The sequence below is a fragment of the Bubalus bubalis genome, chromosome 12 (assembly GCF_019923935.1).
Source record: "Bubalus bubalis isolate 160015118507 breed Murrah chromosome 12, NDDB_SH_1, whole genome shotgun sequence".
NCBI classification, from domain to species: domain Eukaryota; kingdom Metazoa; phylum Chordata; class Mammalia; order Artiodactyla; family Bovidae; genus Bubalus; species Bubalus bubalis.
In genome coordinates this window covers 76952217-76974240 of record NC_059168.1, presented here as the reverse complement: position 1 = coordinate 76974240, position 22024 = coordinate 76952217, and the positions used below count along the sequence as shown (strand labels likewise).

The 22024-nt window shown below is 40.0% G+C and overlaps 1 long non-coding RNA gene across 1 annotated transcript in view; it reads left to right on the top strand.

Annotated features, from left to right (window-relative positions):
• The first annotated feature begins 262 nt into the window (after positions 1–262).
• Positions 263–22024, top strand: part of LOC123328715 — a 68087-nt gene continuing 46325 nt past the window's right edge. Inside the window, exon 1 of the long non-coding RNA XR_006543741.1 lies at positions 263–388. This is a non-coding gene — a long non-coding RNA (uncharacterized LOC123328715). The remainder of the gene's footprint in view (positions 389–22024) is intronic.

Sequence of the window (22024 nt, the reverse complement as noted above, 5' to 3'; positions counted from 1 at the left end):
TTTCACCAAATATGCCAATTATGTAGGGTTTCCCAGGTGGCTCAGTGGTAAAGAATTCACCTGCCAAGCAAGAGACCCGGGTTCAATCCCTGGGTCAGGAAGATCCTTTAAAGAAGGAAATGGCAACCCACTCCAGTATTCTTGCCTAGGAAATCCCATGGACAGAACAACAGCAGTGGGAGCCAATTATGAGTGATTTAGATGAGGATGCAGGCAATTAAAGTACCATGTGATACATGCTGTGGGAGGAGAAGTACGGGTTCTGAGAGAGAGGGAGATGCCTAACAGACTTAATGATGGTGGGCAGGAGCCATACCGAAAATTTCTTAGAGAAACGGATGTCTAAGCTGTGACATGAATGCTGAATCGATATTGGAAGGGAGCAAAGGTAAGGTTGAGTGGGGAGAGGGTACCATGAAAAGATAAAGCATCCTATGTAAACGATTGGAGGCTAGAGAAAGATGTATTGAGAAAAACAAAAGATTGTTTTTATGGCTGGAGGCTAGAGAGTGTGACAAAATACAGGAGAGAGGGATACAGAATGAGGAGGAAAGCGAGGCATGAATCTGGAGGTCCCAGATCACGAAGGTTCTCTTAAATCCTCTGAAGGAGTTTGGACTTATCCTAAAGTACTTTTAAGCAAATGTGTACCTTGATCAAATTTGTGTTTTAGAATGAAGGAAGGATGTTCTACAGTGGAATTTACTGAGGGCTGGAGAACCTGTTAAGAAGTGCTTATAGGAATAAGACCAGGTAAAAATATTGCTATGAGAAGCACTATAGAGGCAGGTAGAATTGTGAGACATGGAGATACTTGGAAACTACAGCAAGACCCCTGCAAATACCATCAAGTGTACATGAAATCCTTCAGCTCTACCATTTCCCACCTCCCTTCCTCCTCCACTTAGTAACTCTTCTTGCCTGGCCACTCAGCGGCAGCTGTTGTACTGTACCACTGTTCTTTTCAAGGTACTGCACCCTAAGATTAAAAACGTTTTCTTTATTTTTGTGTTTGCTTGTTTTTTATGTATTATTTGTGTGAAAAGTATTATAAACCTACTTCAGTACAGTACTATGTAGCCTATTGTGTTAGTTGGGTATCCAGGCTAACTTCGTTGGATTTATAAACAAATTGGACTAATGGATGTGCTCTCGGAATGGAACTTGTTTGTAAGTAGGGAATTTACTGTATTTTAGGATGTAAAATCAGTAGGTTTGGTGACCAATTATATGAGCGACATTTTGGATAATCCATAGTAGACAATGATGGTGTTTTCTGAGATAGAATAGCCAAGCTGTGGAACTCAGGGGCTGGGGAAAGGGCTTTAGTTCCTTTCTTTCTTTCTTCTTTTTTTTTTTTTTTAGTTGTAGAGATGTTAAGTTTTAAGTATCTTTGGGCCATTCTAGTAAAAGTGTCTCTCTCATAGACAATGTATATAGTCCCTGGACTCATACATGCTGCAAAATATGGAAGTGCTGATTTGTCTGTGATAAGCCTTTAGATAGTTCTTCAAGAATGGATGGAAGAGGAGTTTGGAGGGGAATGGATATATGTATTATATGGCTGAGTCCCTTTGCTGTCCACCTGAAATTATTACAACATTGTTCATTGGCTATACTCCAACATAAAATTAAAAGTTTAAAAAAAATAAGAAAAAAAGAAGACTGCATAGCATTAGAAGAGAACCTACCTGAATGCTTGGAGAAACATCAGCATTTAAGAGTTGGCCAAGAAAAAACCTCCAAAGGAGACTCAGTATCAGGAAAGTCATTAAAAGCATGAATAAAGTTTTCAGACAGACAATGTAAATGACTTGTTAAAGATGTTTGACTATGAAAGCAAAGAGAAAAATTAGTTGATATTTGAGGTGAATGTGGGGCCTGAAGAGTAATTTCTTTTTAAGATGGGAGAGATGAGCTTAATACATGCACATAGATATGGAGGTTATGATAATCCAACCTGGGGATAAAGTTTACCTTTGAACAGATCATGAAAAGAGGATTTGCTAAGCAAAGGAAGGATGTTAACACATTTGTGGAGAGGCATATTTAACCTACTAAAGGGAACAAAGTGTTTCTGTGCTCTGGAGCAGTTGCTATTTGCATATGCACGTTGTGATTAAAGATTGCTCTTACCTTCTCCCTGGAGCCAGACTCATCTTTGGCAATACATTGTTAGTAATGACTTTGAATATCAAAGTTTGTTTGTTTCCATGTTGTTTTCTTCCTTCTCCAGATTTCCAGGCTCTGTTCTAGGTGTTGAGAATTCAAAGAAGGCAAAGTCTTATTCTTCTTTCAAGGAATTAAGTACCTGGGGAGGAGACATGCATTGTAAATGCAGTGAGTGCCAGGAGGGGGCTTGTGAGGGGTCCTGGGCACCTGGCCTAGGCTATTTCCTGTAACAGGAGGCAGAAGGATATGTCTTCCTGAAGACTTCACTGGAATCTGGGAGATTGAGTAAGAGTTTGGTAAACTACATAAATTTTAGTCTATTACATATTCCACATTACCGATTCAATCAAAATTCCACCCCCCTCCCCCGGCACATTCTTTCTATAAGAGTCAATACACTTGTTCTGTAACAGGGCAATAGTAATAAGTTCATTTTGTGGATCATGGATCTCTGTGCAACTACTTCACTCTCCATAGCAGCAAGGAAGCAACCATAGACAATACAAAAATCGATGTATTTTTATATTGGTTCTTGAGGCATCTCAAGGCATGGCTCTTGAGGATGGTGAATGTGACCTGAGCCCTGTGACCCTGGAAAACAGAAAGATTACAGACCCCACCCCTCCCAGCTGTTTACTAGAAAATGACTTCCTGCAAAGAACCATTTCCCTCTGTGACTTAAAAAAGACTCAGGGATGCCTGCATGTTAATATATGACAAAACCAGGCACAAACTCTCCATATCTCTTTATTTTGCCCTGTAAATATTGTGTTGGCCAAGAATTTCATTTGGATTTCTCTCTATTGTGGAAAAACCTAAATGAACTTTTTGGCCAACCCAATAATTAGCTGAACCATTTTGTCCTCATTGATGAAGAGGAACAAAATACTTGTTAACAAAACTTGGTTAAGATTTTCACCTTCACTTAGGCCTCTGAATTTCAGCCTGCCCTCTGCCTGAGCCAGCGTACAGCCCCTCCTTAAGGGCTGCTCTGAGAAAACAGGCTGGCCTCAGCATGAAATAGTCTTCCTTTCCAACTATAATCAGATCACACCACGCTTTTAACCCACTTCTGCACACTCAGTTCTTTCTAACCTTGTTCATTCCTTTCTAGGAAAGAAAATTCCTTTCTCTTTGAGAAGTTTGCTGTTTTCATGGTCACAGTCATCTTTTCTGTTGCAAAATCCCCCCATTTCCCTGTTTCTGTCATTCCTCACCCCCTGCCTGGCAATAATCTCATTGAATAAAATCTCTCCTTGTGGGTCAGACACTAAAGAATCTGCCCACAATGTTGGGGACCAGAGTTAGGTAGGGAAGATCCCCTGGAGAAAGAAATGGTAACCCACTCCAATATTCTTGGCTGGAAAATTCCATGAACAGAGGAGGCTGGAGTATTACAGTCCATGGGATCACAAAGAGTCAGACATAACTGAGCAACTAACATAAATGTAGATTTATTAATAAAAATTATTATGTTGACACTATGTTTCAATAAAGCACACTAAAATTTGAATTTTGTGTGTAAATTTTCACATGGGGACAGAGTTTTATTCATCTTCTGCTTGTTACCCAACCTTTTAAATATGTAATAATTATTCTTAGCTCACAGACATTACAAAACAGGTGACAGGCCAGATTTGACCTGAGGGATCTAGTGTTACGATCCTTGCTTTATATTAAAGAGACTTCAGGTTTAACAGAACCCAATTAGTTGGCCTTTTAAAGAATTACCTATCAGTTCAATTCAATAAGCATGTATTAAGTGCCTACACTTTGCTCAGCATTATTCTAGGCTCTGGAGGTAAAAAAATGAACAAGACAAATATTGTCCTACTTTCAAGAAACTTAAAAATAAAGGCATTAGTATTTACCTTCACTGTGCTCTGCTGCCTGTTGTATGACATGATGCTATTTAATTACAGGTCTGTTGTAGATGTATTATGACTGGAAGGTACAACTATATGCACAGGCCATTGGTTGCCTTGATAAACATGCCACGCATTTTCAATCTGAATAAACAGTTCTCTCTACAATATAATAGTCAACTTCGACTTCTATACACTAATTCCAAACATAAAACAATCATCCCAAATAAATACTGAATTTCTTATTGAACATTATCTTTAGACTCTGTAATAATTTAATTTCTTCCATAGTAATAACTTTTACATGTTGATGAATTTCAATATTAGAAACTGCCAAAGATTATTTGAAGCCAAGAAAGGTGAATAACTCAGATGAGTAAGAGTAACTAAAGAGAATAAGTAATGTTTTCTCCTTTTGAAACACAAAGTTTCTAATTTCTAAGCAATCCAGTTGAAATTATGTAATATTTTTCTTGAACTGGCTTATTGTGGACCAAAGATTTTGTTCTCAAAAATCCCTGGGTTGAAGCCCTAGCCCCCAGTGTGATTATATTTGGAGATGGGGTCTTCATGGAGGTTCAGTTCAGTTCAGTTTAGTTTAGTCACTCAGTCATGTCCAACTCTCTGTGACCCCATGAATCACAGCACGTCAGGCCTCCCTGTCCATCACCAGCTCCTGGAGTTCACTCAGACTCACATCCATCGAGTCAGTGATGCCATCCAGCCATCTCATCCTCTGTCGTCCCCTTTTCCTCCTGCCCCCAATCCCTCATGGAGGTAATTAAGGTTAAATAAAGTCCAAGGGTGGGGTCCTGGTCCAGTGGGATCAGTGCCTTTCTAAGAAGTGTCACTTAAGATCTCAGTGGCTGTCTCTGCACATACAAAGGGCCATGTGAGAGCATGTTGAAAAGGTGGCAGGAAGTGGGTCCTCATCAGGAACTGAATTGACTGGCACCTTGATCTTCAACTTACAGAACTCCAGAACTGACAAAAGCTTCAGAACTGAGACAGGGTTTAAGCCACTCCATCTGTAGTGTATTGTTATGGCAGGCTGAGTTGATTCATACCTGGCTCTTTAGACATTTCCTAAAGGAGGCTTTGGAGAGTTTTGAGCAAGGTCAGCATTTTTGGAATGATTTTCTGCTCATCAAGGAGACTCTACTGAAGATAAAGAGACATTTTGGATGTGCAAATTCTTGTCAGTTTTTAAAATCACAAATAATATTTTTTATGATGTCATTGTGTGTGTATTTGTTTGTATGGTAAGAATTTGATTTTTCACCCACTAGGTGGTAAATTTTAAGCCCACCTGCTGCTCCTGCTGCTAAGTTGCTTCAGTAGTGTCTGACTCTGTGCGACCCCATAGACAGAAGCCCACCAGGCTCCCCCGTCCCTGGGATTCTCCAGGCAAGAACACTGGAGTGGGTTGCCATTTCCTTCTCCAATGCATGAAAGTGAAAAGTGAAAGTGAAGTTGCTCAGTCGTGTCCGACTCTTCACGACCCCATGGACTGCAGCCTACCAGGCTCCTCCATCCATGGGATTTTCCAGGCAAGAGTACTGGAGTGGGGTGCCATTGCCTTCTCCGTTTAAGCCCACAGTCACCTGCAAAGCTAAAGAAAAGTAAGAGATACATCTCCAGTGTATGGCTGTGTTTCTTATTATTTACTGTTTCTAGGAGGAAAACTATGTAGGGTCTCTTTAGAGAGTGAGTACTTAGTTAGAAATACAAGTGAGGGGAAAAGGAGAAAGTGATGTATCCATGGATAAAACCCAATTCTGAAACATGCAAGGTACTAAATTTACCTTGAATATGACGAGGCTCAGTGTGACATACTTCTTGTGGGAGGTGAGAGTGGGCATGGGGGTGGCTCATGTGGATGACATGCCAGAATACTTGTTACTTCCATGAATGTTAGAATCTTGAAATATCTCATCTCCACAATAATTAAGAACATATATCATTATTAAAAAATACAACCTGGTGAACTAACACTGACATTGATTAGAAAATTGATTGGATTAGTGACTACTGTATAAGACTGAGATTTATAGTTATCTGCTTATTGAACAAATAATCACTAATTATTCTTCTTATAAGAACCAGCTATCCTGCCACCAGGAAACTGGGAATATGAGGGAAAACAGGTTAGGTCCCAGGCTTAGAAGAGCTGATGGCCTTGAGAAGGAGAAAACAAACAGATAAAAGGAATTGCAAGGCAAACTCAGTGCTATAGTGCGGCATTGTGTAAAGTACAGTTGTGAGCCATTCTTTGAGTATGGGTGACAGAGTAGCCGATGCACAAGCCCAAATGTTACTAAGAAAGGAGAAGGAATCGTTGCATCCTATTTCTTCCTCTTTCTATTCATTTAATAAGAGTTCAGGGTCAGATAAATTCAGGAACCCCCAAAATCAATTTACCAGGCAAAATTGGAGGGGTGGGGAATTAACGCTTTTTATGAACTCACTATTTGAGGAGAAAGACATGTTATTCTGGTGGCAATGGGTAACTAGGTAGAAAGAGATTGCTATTAAGTGAAAAATGAGCTTCCACAGGAAGCCACGACAATGAAAGTAATAATTAAATCTTCCTCTAACTTAGGTTGCATTGTAAGTGCTTAGCTGAAAAATGTGTCTGTACCTCCGGGCCTGCAGCAATGACATCTGTTATATTTTAGGAACAGAAAGCTAATGAGGTGGAATCTGGAGTAGTGAGCTTAATTGGGCTTGTTTTGATTAAGTGTATGTGCTGGGAATATTCTAATCACTTGTCTGAATTGCAAAACAGCCAATGTAAGCCCCCAAATTCTTGCAAGCATTTGTGAATCCATTTAGAATAGATAGGGAAATGGTGTGGAGGAAAGAGTAAACTGTAAAGCAAAAATTATCTAAAGTTCAGATGAAGTAAAACGTATGTAGTGTTCCTTGCCTCATTAGCAACTTCAGGCCTAAATAGCAGCCCAGTCATACCTGCCTGCTGTTCACTGTAAGTTAAGGCAGCTGCCCGGAGAAGCATGAAATGTCAGCACCTGAAGGACCACAGTGGACATGATGCTATCCTGCCCTCCTCACTTTTAGAGAATCCGAAGCCCAGAAATGAAGAGACTTTCCTACGACCAGCACAGACTCCATGGCAGAGTCTAGCAAGAACTGAGGTCTCCTGATCCCCAGACCATGACACTCTCCTCTCTGCCACTTGCTCTCCAGTCTAGGAAGTAAGAGATGGGGCACAGGTGGGGTTTCATATAGCAAATCCCAATCAAACATCCAAGATTGCTTAGAGATGCCCATTTGCCTCAAATAACGGCTATGGGAATTTTGTTCTGTTATACCATTTTCCCATTCTGGATTCGTCATCCTTAGAATGGAAATTGAATCATTCTTGTATAAATATTTGGTTAATATTTGACTAGTTCTCTACATTGTATGCTTGATGAGTGCAGCTCTTACCTCTGTACTCCTGGAAATTGCACAGTTCTGAGAACATAATGCATTCCCATAAATATTTTCCAAATGAGAGGATAAATACATGAATAAATAAGAGAGCATCTTGACCCGGCTATAAGTGGCAAAGGAAAAAGACTCAAACAGACAAAGAATCCTCTTATGAGGGAGGCTTCTCTGCTTTGATGAAGAGAGAAAGAGAGAAACAAAGGTCTGTCTTGAAATGAGAAAAGTGAACGTGGAAATTAGAGAGGTCATAGACGTGTGGCAGATGCCTAAAAGGACTTTGAGATATTGGAGTTTAGAGTCTCACTTTTAGAGTACATTTCTTCCATTCAGTTCATATCAGTTCAAACAGCATTTCCTGGACATCCATTTATTTTAAACCTTGTATTAACCCTTGAAAGACAAGGGTAAACACACCCAGCCTCTGCTTTCCAGAACCAATAATCAATTAACTATCACATATCTTAGTAAGTACCAACATATGCCAACTGTTCACGGATGCTCACCACCTCCACACAATCTGCTCCTGTGTGCCCAGATGTGCCTCTTGCCTAAGCAAAACATACGTGGAAAAATGATATGTGGATGATTCTGGAGATACTGAAACCATTAAAAGAATGAGGTCAGAGAGAGAATGTGTGTGTATAGATTGAGAGTGAGTGCAAGAGCAAGCAAACGAGAAATCATATTTGTGATAAGCTCCCAAGGTCAGCAATGAAAGTAACTAGAATAAATACTCTTAATAAGGAGGCAGACAAGCAAAAGGGGAAGAAATGTAAAAGGGATATAGCCTGTGACTGGAGCAGCCATGACTGTGATAGAATTTGCAGAGCTGTATTTAAAAATTACACCCATGATGAAGGGATCTGGGCCAAACCCAAGCTTCTTCACTGCACTTTTGTATTATCGACCCATCACTCTTTGCTACCACTCACAAACTTGTTTGGGGTGCTCTTTGGGTGTAGCAGGAATTGGAAAACAATTGGAGCTGAAAAAATTCAGAAAAGCCAGGAAATTAAGTATAGGTTATGTGAAACCTATTTCCCTTAACTGCCAGCATAAAGGCCCAAACATGCAGGTGTATGAATAATCGAAGTAAATTTTAATTAGTTTTAATCTTGCCTTGTTCTCCTATAAATAGGGTGAGTGGTTTCCAAGGTTCTGACTATTACCTTGGCATGTATGTAATATTTACTGGTACACAGAAACACTATGCAACAATTTAGGATACATATTAAAGAAAAATGCCTTACTCAATGTAAACTGCAGGGATAATTTAAGCTGGCAGAATGTAATTACCCAAACTGGAACACATTCCTCAGGGAGCAAGAATGCGTGAGAAGATGGTATGCAGTTGCCCCCTGTGATGAGAACAGCAGTTTTGGAAAATGAAAATAAAATGAAAGTTACGTAAGAAGACCTGCCCTCTTTGACAACCTTGAATGAGAAATGGAGAACTGGGGGAATTGTATGAGCATCACTTCTTTCTTGGAAGAAACTTTAAGTTCATTACATCTGACACTGTAGCCTTACTGTGTGGATGCTCAGTCTCTTCTCAAGCACTGCTGGGAAAGGGAGTGGATGGCCTCCCCAGAGGGTCACAGTGATCCCTTTTATGGAGGAGAGAACTCACATCCTATAATATCTATCAGCTGGACTTTCTTTGGCCTCTGAGGGTCATACAGTATGCCTGTCTTCTCCTCTACCAGATAAAGTTCAATTATTTCAGTGTAATTTCCATAAACTGTCTGAATCTGCTTCCCCCAGCTAAGTGTCCTTTCTGCTTGTATGCACACTAAATCATACAATTCTAGACACTTAACTGTTTTAATCCACAAAATATGCTGTCATCTATTTTTTTTTCCAATCCTGGTTTCTAGAATCAGACACATTATTTTGATACATAAGAGGGTTGGCCTACGGCCTTTGTAGATCTGTATATTATACTTATGGTAACTCATCTAAATACGTTTCTTTGTCAGTCACATTACATTGTTGATTCAAGTTGGATCAAAAACTCTACAAATTCAACTCCTTTTCTGAGTGTTCTAAGAGAGATTGGCCCTGAGGTCTCCCAGATCTGTCTTCTTTCTACATGTTCTTGGTATGCGTCACCTCTTTTTTCAATACCTGTACTTAAAGTTTCTAATATATCTACATTATCACTAGTGTTCATCATAATCATGTTAAAAATAATAATCCGCATTCTGCTATTTAAGCATGAATGATTTCAGAGCCACATGCTGAAGTGTTTGGGGATTTGACCTTGAAAGTCCAGAACTAGCTGATGGGGGTAGATGGAAGATAAAGCACCTTACATCCCACTTTAGATGAAAAGACATCTTACATCCTGTTTCATCTTGGTGTAATAGGTCATGTTGTCTTTTCTGTTCTCCCAACTACACAGATGAAGTCTATAAATTGTGACACTACCCCAGCCAAAAATTAATTAAAAATTTATGGGTCTATAGTTTTTCTGTTGAAATTTTTCTTCGCTTTGGTCCAAATTCTATTAGTCTCAGCACCCCTATTTGGATAAGGATATGCCATAGTAATATAATAAAGATATTGCTGGTTAATCCTATGGACACTATTTCCCAGTGGTGGCCATGTTGTTACGTTAACGTGCAGTCAGATGTCAGGGCACGAGGATGTGTGTGGGTGTCTGGCCACACTGTCACTTATCAAGGAAGCAAATATGAACTTGCTTTGAGTTTCTGCCTTCACAGTCTTTTGCTACACGTTCCTTCCTTTCTGCAGTTACGTTCAATAAAAAGACGCTCTCTCTGTCAGTTGTTTTTTGGTCAGAGCTAAAGAACGGATTTTGGAAAGAAAGCTGTGAGGGCCTCATGGTTTCAGTCCATCCTGAACGTTGCTTGAATGAGATGGGTGATAGTTTTGTACATTAATAAAAGGCAAATGGGCATTTCAAGGAGCATTAAGATGCATGCTGCTGCTGCTAAGTCACTTCAGTCGTGTCTGACTCTGTGCGACCCCATAGACAGCAGCCTGCCAGGCTCCCCCGTCCCTGGGATTCTCCAGGCAAGAACACTGGAGTGGGTTGCCATTTCCTTCTCCAGTGCATGAAAGTGAAAAGTGAAAGCGAAGTCGCACAGTCGTGTTCTACTCTTCGCGACCCCATGGACTGCCGCCCACCAGGCTCCTCCGTCCATGGGATTTTCTAGGCAAGAGTACTGGAGTGGGGTGCCATAAACAGTTTCAATTATGTGTATTTTGGGATGATGTGGAAATGTTCCCATGAAGGATTCACTAGGATCACAAAACTTCCCGCCACACTATCCCACACCTCCCCAAACATACACGTGACCTTTGTAGCACTGAATATTTTTGTTAGAGTCAAGATTTTCATGAGTCTATCAGAAAGCCCTTGGCCTGCTCTTTAACAGGGAGAAGAAGCTCCTCACCCAACCATCCATCCTGTAGACCAGTACAGTGTGAAGACCCCCATTATCATGACTGAAGAAGACCCCAGCTAGGAGATCCTGGCAGGAATGCTTATTTCTACTTAGAGCTTATGAATATACCATCCAATGTTTTTTCCCAACAAATTTTCATCTCAGAATTTCTCCGCAGTTTACATCTTGGGTCTGTATTCTTTGTTTTACCTTTCACTTGTTTTGGGGGTGTGGAAGTCATATTACATTAGAGTATTTGTTATCCAAACAATCTCAGGGAAAAAGAAAATTATTGTCTCCGACTAGAAAATTAGATAATGGAATTAGATTTCTTTGCCTTTTTCATTAACAATTGCTACTCATGTGCTGTTCTGAGGGGAATCAGCAAAATTTAATTTCATTGTTTTTGGCTCTCTTTGCAATGTAAAAGAAGAAGGAGGCTTGTGAAATTGCAATCCTGGGCCTCTCTTCCCTTGGACAGCCAGGAAGTCTAAGAATATGCACTAAGTTTTCCCAACAAAGACCTTGGGAGCTGCTCCCGGCTCCTCAGGCAGGCCTGGTGGACAAGTGCCGTCTGCGTCCCAGTGCCAGGTAGGCAATGGGATGCAGCCCTCAAGTCAAGGCAGCTGAGAAAGACTGTGACACTGGCGTGGTTGTTGGCTCCAGAGGCCACACCAGAATGCGAGCCCCCAGACCATCCCTGGGCCTTGCCGTAACCCGGGCCCTGTGTCAGGGACTACTTACTGACATCTAGGCTCAATTGCTTAAAGATGAACTTGGTCACCCTTCCTGCAATCTTCTTGTTCAAACCCAGCTGTGAAGAAGGCTCTGAGCCACAGCAAGCAGACACTCTCGTCTGGCTTCTCTCTTCTGTGCTGTCGCCTCCTCGCAGCAGTCTTAGCTCCCCTTCCGCGCTCCACACTCTCTGCCTCAGAAGCAACCTCCCTGCGTGGAATGGCACTCCTTGGCTCTGCTTACTTTGGCTTTGCTACTCATGTGCTAGAGGTTTTTAAGCATTCATGACAGTCTTAAAGGAAAATGACTGTAAGTCTCTTATTTCTTAAGCTATAGACAATTATAGATAAGAATATAAGTACTTTTATCTACTTAGGTAATTGTAGATAGTTATAACTGAAAAAGAGAAATGAAACTGATTTCACTTTTTAGTAATTTTAGACTTTGTTTTCATCTACTTAAATAACTTTTGTAAGCTTACTAATTTATTTAAAAACATACCAAGTATTTATTTATTAATCCAGGATATATATATATATATATATATATATATCCCAGGTGGAAAATTCGTTTTTATGTGGGAATTTTTTGTGGAAAATTCTTAAAGAGATGGGAATACCAGACCACCTGACCTGCCTCTTGAGAAATCTGTATGCAGGTCAGGAAGCAACAGTTAGAACTGCACATGGAACAACAGACAAGTTCCAAATTGGGAAACGAGTATGTCAAGGCTGTATCTTGTCACCCTGCTTATTTAACTTATATGCAGAGTATATCATGAGAAATGCTGGGCTGGATGAAGCACAAGCTGCAATCAAGATTGCTGGGAGAAATATCAATAACCTCAGATATGCAGATGACACCACCCTTATGGCAGAAAGTGAAGAACTAAAGAGCCTCTTGATGAAAGTGAAAGAGGAGAGTGAAAAAGTTGATTTAAAATGCAACATTCAGAAAACTAAGATCATGGCATTTGGTCCCTTCACTTCATGGCAAATAGATGGGTTTCAGTGGAACAATGACAGACTTTAATTTTTTGGGCTCCAAAATCACTGAAGATGGTGACTGCAACCATGAAATTAAAGGATGCTTGCTCCTTGGAAGAAAAGTTTTGACCAATCTAGACAGCATATTAAAAAGCAGAGACATTACTTTGTCAACAAAGGTCCATCTAGTCAAAGCTATGGTTTTTCCAGTGGTCATGTATGGATGTGAGAGTTGGACTGTGAAGAAAGCTGAGTGCTGACAAATTGATGCCTTTGAACTGTGGTGTTGGAGAAGACTCTTGAGAGTCCCTTGGACTGCAAGGAGATCCAACCAGTCCATCCTAAAGGAAATCAGTCCTGAATATTCATTGGAAGGACTGATGCCAAAGCTGAAACTCCAGTACTTTGGCCACCTGATGTGAAGAACTGACTCATTTGAAAAGACCCTGATCCTGGGAAAGATTGAAGGCAGGAGAAGGAGATGACAGAGGATGAGATGGTTGGATGGCATCACTGACTCAATGGACATAAGTTTGATTAAACTCTGGGAGTTGGTGATGGACAGGGAGGTCTGGAGTGCTGCCGTCCATGGGGTAGCGGAGTCAGACATGACTGAGCGACTGAACTGAACTGACTGATACATACACACATGTATATATAATGTATAATACACACCCATATATATACACACATACATACACACATATATATACATACATATGAATATATAATACAAATATATATGTACATACATATGTGTGTGTGTACACATATTTGTTGTTGTTAAATAAACTGTTTCTTGATGAAAAACATTGAAGGGTAACAGAGAGATGAGAAAAATTAGCATTGCCAAGTAACATATCTAAAACAAGAAAGGGTTGGAAATGCTCTAATTTAGAAGTATCAAGATAATTCCAGTAAAGCAATGGTCTAAAGTCAGAGCAGTTTCCTTCTTTCCTCCTTTGGTCATTGAGGTGAATTAACAATGTCCACTGTATGACTATTTTCTGTCAATTCTGACTTGGCTTCTCTCTTCATGAGCTTCTCGGCTTGCTTAGAACTGATCCCTGAACTCAGAGCTCTCAAGATCTAAACTTAACTTGCTCCTAATCATTTTTGCTTTACTTCAGTACCTTATCTCTAAGAAAGCTTTATGTTCATTCTAGGACCTGACACATGGGAAGCTTTTGACAAGTGTTAGTTGACAGAATAATTGTTGATACTCTGACCCCAGCTTCTATCTCCTAGCCATTTTCTAGTCATAGCCACTGATGCAGTGTTGGTTAGTTCTTTGCCTTAAGATTATTTTTATCCTATAAAGTATTTAGAAGATACAGTTGTTTAAGTATATTTTTTAGAAAATTCACTAAATATTTAATATCAACCAGTCCTATTAAGTATATATAAACATTTCATTCTTCTTTTCTTTTGTGGCTGAAGATATCCAGGCTTTATCACTGAGGAATAACTTTGTCCCTATCTTTAAATAATTCTATTGTGTGTGTGTGTGTGGAATAAATGAGTTTCAAAATCATAATTAAACTTCAACATAAATTAAATATGTAATTCTGTATCCAAAAAATGCTTTCTTGGTATGTAGAATCTTGCCTGCAATTTAGGAAATGATCTTGTTATAAAATCGGCACACAAAATTAGTGTTCAGTCTATTTCCCTGCTGACTTAACCAGGCTGTGCCCCCTGGAAACCCCAGGGAAAGAAGAGGCAGCTCTCTGCAGGCACAGGCCTGGGGTCCATGATTAACTTTTGGCTTTGGATTTAATTTCTTTCTTTCTGAGTGAAAACAAGCAACAGGATGTATGTAGGTTGCTGTGCAGTTAAATGATTGAAAATCAGAATTGGAAACTACACAATCCTGTTGATCTTTCTACAATGAATTGCAAGGGCAACTTTTCCATGTAGTTTCCCCAGTCATGCTTTGGGCACTCTGCTATTTCTCCTCAGAAGCCTTGTGGCACTTAAGGTTTTTCAATAATACACAGTCCAGACCTTAGTTCAGGCATGCAGTGTAGAATGAGGAGCCACTCTTTGACCTGGTGTCCCCTTCCTGATAACAGTGAGCTCACTGAAGGCAGGACTGAATCTTTTTTTTTTTTTTTAACTTTCTAAAGCTGGCCAAGAGCTTTGTGCATAAGTGGGTACAGTCCAAATGTTCAGTACATATTTTCTAACTGGCTTTTACAGAATGTATATCATGAGAGACATTGGCAGAAGGCATAGGAACACAGAGGGCTTAGAAAAGAGCATTCTAGGGTTTAGAAGCTGTGAGTAGTTTTGTTGTTGTTTTCAGATGAGGATGCTAGCAATGATCAATAATGACATGTGATTGTGGGTATGTGTACATTTTGTTGGGTTCTTAGAAATGTATCATCTGGCAGAAAGCTTAAGAATATGATCCATTAAACAATATCTCACATTTTCACTTGGTGTAAGGATTCTATGTTTTCGGTTTCTCACTCACATCCTGGATCAATGGATCCAAGAGTGAGGTGAGGGGGGAGAGGCTGCAGACATCAGTAGACTCCAGTGGCTGATTTCCCAAGACTCTGCGGATGGTCTCTCATCACCAGTGCTCTTCCCTTAAAGGAGGTAGAGTGAGAGGAGTATTGATAGGATATGTAGTGGTTGCCTTTATGTTGCTCATAGCATTCAGAGGGAATCAATACTTATACTCAAGTTATGTAGAGATTGACACAGACATTCTGGAATTAGGGTAAAAATAGTGGCGCTGCTGCTAGCCTTGAAGCCTAATCCTGCAATATGAAGTTTACCATACTATGCAGTGTCCCGCCCAGAGCCTTGTCTTGGTGCGACAAAGCAGCAAATGGTGAGCAGATGGCCCTTTTGATCTGAATTTATAGGCGTTCTCTCTGCTGATTGCAAGAGAGCTAGTTTTGCCTCCCTACATCAACACATGATATGGGCTATGTTCTGGTGGCAGAGCAAGAGATTGCCTCTCACAATGTCAGTCATGCCAGCACATTAGTTGATACACTGAGGTTAAATTTGTAGGGAAGAAGAGAATGAAGCTTTATGGTTTATGCTGTAGATTCATTTATACAAGCAATTAAATCAGTGTATCCCAAAAAAGTGTGAATGAATATGGCTGAGATAACTTGGATCAGAGCTCCTATTTCAATGTCTTTTTAATCAATGCCATGTGTGAAAACACTGGAGGCAGGCTAATTACATTTTCATTTGGCCCAAAGTTAGGAAGGTCAATTTAATAAGCAGTTTAATAGACAACATTCAAATAACCTTGCCAAACTATAATAATAGGCCCAAACATATAAAATCATAAACATTTATTTAACATCTGCTAGACATAGAAGAAGCTATTGTACATACATTATCTCAAAAAATGCAATGTACTATTTATGAAAAGGCTATGAAGGAACTTCTGGTTCCCTGTCCAGCATGTCAGAAGCTTGAAGCTTGCCACTTCATCCTCAGTTCAGTTCAGTAGGTCAGTCGTGTCTGACTTTTTGTGACCCCATGAATCGCAGCACAGCAAGCCTCCTTGTCCATCACCAACTCCCGGAGTTTACCCACACTCATGTACATCGAGTCAGTGATGCCATCCAGCCATCTCATCCTCTGTCGTCCCCTTCTCCTTCTGCCCCCAATCCCTCCCAGCATCACAATCTTTTCAAATGAATCAACTCTTCTCATGAGGTGGCCAAAGTATTGGAGTTTCAGCTTCAGCATCAGTCCTTCCAATGAACACCCAGGACTGATCTCCTTAGAATGGACTGGTTGGATCTCCTTGCAGTCCAAGGGACTCTCAAGAGTCTTCTCCAACATCACAGTTCAAAAGCATCAATTCTTTGGCGCTCAGCTTTCTTCACAGTCCAACTCTCACATTCATACATGACCACTGGAAAAACCATAGCCTTGACTACACAGACCTTTGTTGGCAAAGTAATGTCTCTGCTTTTCAATATGCTGTCTAGGTTGGTCATAACTTTCCTTCCAAGGAGTAAGTGTCTTTTAATTTCATGGCTGCAATCACCATCTGCAGTGATTTTGGAGCCCCCAAAAATAAAGTCTGACACTGTTTTCACTGTTTCCCCATCTATTTGCCATGAAGTGATGGGACCGGATGCCATGATCTTAGTTTTCTGAATGCTGAGCTTTAAGCAAACTTTTTCACTCTCCTCTTTCATTTTCATCAAGAGGCTTTTTAGTTCCTCTTCACTTTCTGCCATAAGGGTGGTGTCATCTGCATATCTGAGGTTATTGATATTTCTCCTGGCAATCTTGATTCCAGCTTGTGCTTCTTCCATCCCAGCATTTCTCATGATGTACTCTGCATAGAAGTTAAATAAGCAGGGTGACAATATACAGCCTTGACGTACTCCTTTTCCTATTTGGAACCAGTCTGTTGTTCCATGTCCAGTTCAAACTGTTGCTTCCTGACCTGGATATAGGTTCTTAAGAGGCAGGTCAAGTGGTCTGGTATTCCCATCTCTTTTAGAATTTTCCACAGTTTATTGTGATCCACACAGTCAAAGGCTTTGGCATAGTCAATAAAGCAGAAATAGATGTTTTTCTGGAACTCTCTTGCTTTTTCCATGATCCAGTGGATGTTGGCAATTTGATCTCTGGTTCCTCTGCCTTTTCTAAAACCAGCTTGAAAATCTGGAAGTTCAGGGTTCACATAGTGCTGAAGCCTGGCTTGGAGAATTTTGAGCATTACTTTACTAGCGTGTGAGATGAGTGCAATTGTGTGGTAGTTCATCCTAATGACAAGTAAAAAACAGAACAAACTGAAAATTCAACAACTCTTCTTAGATCCATAAGAGAAATGAGTTCAGGGCAAAGTGCCATTCCCCAAATTATAGAGACCAACAGGCAAATACAAAAAGGATGTATCATGATATCACTTATATGTGGAGTCTAAAAAATGACAAAAATGAACTTATTAATATTTACAAAACAAATAGACACCCAGACATAGAAATCACTTTTAACTAGTGTATTATTTCCCCCTAGCAAGAGTTGGACATGACTGAAGTGACTTAGCAGTAGCAGCAGCAAGAGCCTGGAGAAGTATTTCACTCATTTTATTGCATTGACTTTTATTATTGGTTCATATATAATATATATCCTGTGCTAAAGCCGTTGTCAAATATATATTTTGAAAATTAAAAAGAAAGCTGTAAAGTAGGATCATCTGTTCAGTTCAGTTGCTCAGTCATGTCTGACTCTTTGCGATCCCATGGACAGTAGCATGCCAGCTTCGCTATCCATCACCAGCTCTCAGAGTTTGCTCAAACTCATGTCCATTGAGTCGAGTTAGTTATGGACATCTCATCCTCTTGTCATCTCATTCTCTTCCTGCCTTCAATCTTTCCCAGCATCAGCATCTTTTCCAATGAGTCAGTTCTTGGCATCAGGTGGCCAAAATATTGGAGCTTCAGCTTTGGCATCGGTCCTTCCAATGAATATTCAGGACTGATTTCCTTTAGGATGGATTGGTTTGATCTCCTTGCAGTCCAAGGGACTCTCAAGAGTCTTCTCCAACACCACAGTTCAAAAGCATCAATTCTTCTGCACTCAGCTTTCTTTTTGGTCCAACTCTCATGTTGGACCATATAGTCCAACCAAACCATAACTTTGGACCAAACCATAACTTTGACTAAATGGACTTTTGTTGGTAATGTCTCTGCTCTTTAATATGGAATTATAACTAATGCCTAGTTGATAGGTAAGGAAACTGATGGTCAAAAAAAGTGATGTAATTTATCCAAGGATACAAAGCTAGTAAGTGACAGAGCCAGGATTAGAACCTCAGTAGTTGCATTGGCAGCAGATTCTTGATTATCTGAGCCACCAGTGAAGCATCAGTTAACCACTATGGTGTATTAAATGTTTAGATGTTAATATAGCTTTACCTTTTATATACCTTAAAATTTACTTTATATTTTAGGTAGAATTAGTAGCTGTTCAAGATTGGGCAAATATCACTGTTAATATTTATGAGAAAGGATTTTCAGATTTCAATAACTTTAAGGTCAACCTGAACCAAAGGCATAAGAAGACTATTTGAAAATCCACATGTAAATCTGAGCTCCATGACACCCAGCTCAGGGGAAGCAATAATCCCAGTGTGCATCAAGACCCCATTTGAGGTGATACTAATTTTTAAAACAATTCCTTAAAATGCATTGTGTCCAGAAGAAGCCAATAATAAGATTTTTGAAGGACCTTGAACACACTGCCAAATTAATTCAACAATATTAATTTAGTACTCCGTGGTACACACTATGGTATAGTGATGAACAGAACAGTGCTTATCTCAAGAAGCTTGGAGTTTCAAGAAATTTAGAGTATCTATTCCAAAGAAGTAACAAGTAGGATGAGGTATGATTCAATTAACAAAAACATTAAAATACCAGTTCTATATCATTATGTTGGAGGCTAGAGATACAGGGATGCATAAATACATCATGGTGTCCTTTCTCAAAGAGATCACAGTCTGATTGGTGAGGAGGTCCCATACACCTACCTGGGATACAATAAATCATATGCTAGTAATATACACCAGAGAAGACGATGGCACCCCCCTCCCGTACTCTTGCCTGGAAAGTCCCATGGATGGAGGAGCCTGGTAGGCTGCAGTCCATGGGGTCATGAAGAGTTGGACACGACTGAGTGACTTCACTTTCCCTTTTCACTTTCATGCTTTGGAGAAGGAAATGGCAACCCACTCCAGTGTTCTTGCCTGGAGAATCCCAGGGATGGGGGAGCCTGATGGGCTGCTGTCTATAGGGTCGTGCAGAGTCGGACATGACTGAAGCAACTTAGCAGCAGCAGCAGTAATATACACAAAAGACTAACATAGTAGAACGTGACTGAAATCAGCAGACATACTTCTGTTTGTTTGAGGATGACACAGAAGGGGGTTATTTGATGGCTTTCTGCCATCAAATTTTAGGAGCTGTTATTTAGTACAAGAAAACAGATTTTTTTTTTTTTTAAAGAACCTTCATCATGAAGGAGCATGAAAGTTTGGAAATCACAGAATAGAAAATTTTTTATTAATAGGTGTAACTTCTTTCAAAGCAATGAAAGATGAGTTCACAAAATAGGTTACCTTAAAAATGAGATAGCTTTTCACATCACTCACATGTCCTAGCAGAGTCCAGCCCACCACCTAGCATGGGTGTTGTGGACTCGATTCTAAACTGGATGAAAGTTTGTACTGAATGAATTTTAAGGTCCCTACAAATTCTGAGATGCTGTTACTGGCACGAGCAGCTTCCTAAATTAGAAAAAGCTGCTTACAGGAAATGTTGATTTGGTTTGTTCTCTAGATATTTTGCAGAACTGGGTTTTTCCTGGCTTATAAGCCTTCTGGGTAAGGGCCTTGCACCTGGATCTTCCTGTCATTTGGCTTGAGCTCATTTCAGGACTATGGTCTGGTTATTACATTGCCCAGTAATTAAAAAGTGATTATTGCACAGTGAACCTACACTCCAAGAGGCCAAAGCCAGAGACACAGCATTACAATTACCAACTAATGCAGGCTGATGTCTTCAGCTTTCAGCCTTGAAAAGGGTCAAGCACTTCTTACCTGGTCCTGTCAGTGTGTGATCTGGAAATTCTGTATCATGTCAGCTGAGGGCATCCATACTTTCCTAGGGATCTTTCTTTTTATCTAGATTATTCTAGGGATGTTTCTAGTCCTTCATTCCTCTCCTTTTGGAGTAGTGGGAAATTCAATGCATCAGGATTCAAGAATGGTAAGTTCAGTTTTTGCTTTGTCACTTTATATCTGTATGAATTCTTTGCTCTGCGATTTGGATTCCTCTTTTATAAATCATGAGAGATGCGTTGAATCAGTAGACAGCAACCTGTCTTCTTTAAAGATTTCATGGAGAGCTTCTAAACGACCTCTTCTGGAGCTTCAGCCTCGGGGAGTCTGATTCAGTAGATCTTGAGTAGGAAAAGGAAATAGTATTTTTAAGTTCTTTTGAGGATCCTAATGGTACAGCCCAATTTGGGACCTGAGTAAGATAATTTATAAGTTCCCTATCAGTTCTAAGAGTCTATGAGTTTGTGATTCTGTTTTTCCCTCTTCAAAACTTCAGCGATTTTATATATAGTCTTAAAAAGAAAAGGCTTTTATGCACCACAGCCCATGTGGAAAAATTCAATTCACTTGTGATTATAGGAAACATCATTTTAACAATTTCCTTTTCTAATGCTGCTCAGGTAGTTTGAAGAAGTATCCACATTTTTTTAAAAATCTAGGAGGAATTAAATAAATCTTTAGCCAAGTCAGGACACAGCTTGCCCCACTCCCTTCCCTGCCCTTCTAATTCCTTCCCTTCTTTCTCGTCTCAAACATTTAAGCAACACATAAGAGAAAAACACTCTCCCTTAAGCCCATTTTTGAAATGATTCTATTTTTAAACACTGCAGTTCATCTCAATTGTGCTCAAATTCAATTCACTTGTGATTGTCTGCTATATTATTTTCTTTATCAATTTCTCCTCAGACTCAGTGGGGTCGTGATTGAAATTTGAAAGCTTATGGGGGGAATGAAGTTCAAAATAGTATTGAGGAAAATGTGTCTTGAGTCTGTTGGCTTCAAGGAGCCCTTGCTTTTCCTTAACACCCAATCCACTTTTATCCATAGTCTCTTGATAAACACCATCCAGCCAAAATGACTTAAAAATAAATTTAATTTGATTCCTCCATCATCAAAAATATTATTTTCTCCCTAGCCTTAAAATGCTTCATTTCCTATTGTTGCATCGTGTGCTTAATGCTTTGGCTAAGACTGTCTTGCTTTTGGTTGCTAAATCTTTGCTGTTCTTTATTTAAGTTGGCATGCATCTATGCAAGGTATTAGGGATGTTGGCTATTGCAGTCTTCTTGGAATGGACAGATAGCACTTATTTTGTTCCCAAACTGGCTTGGCCTTTGAACATAATGAGAACTTATTTCTAATACATCAAGCTTTTTTATTATCCTATTTGTGAAACGTGATTTTGTCTAATTTTTCAGTTCAGTTCACTCGCTCAGTCGTGTCTGACTCTTTGCGACCCTATGAACTGCAGCACACCAGGCCCCTGTTCATCACCGACTCCCAGAGTCCACCCAAACACATGTCCATGGAGTCGGTGATGCCATCCAACCATCTCATCCTCTGTTGTCACCTTCTCCTTTTGCCCTCAATCTTTCCCAGCATCAGGGTCTTTTCAAATGAGTCAGCTCTTCGCATCAGGTGGCCAAAGTATTGGAGTTTCAGCTTCAACATCAGTCCTTCCAATGAACACCCAGGACTGATCTCATTTAGGATGAACTTGTTGGATCTCCTTTCAGTCCAAGGGACTCTCAAGAGTCTTCTCCAACACCACAGTTCAAAAGC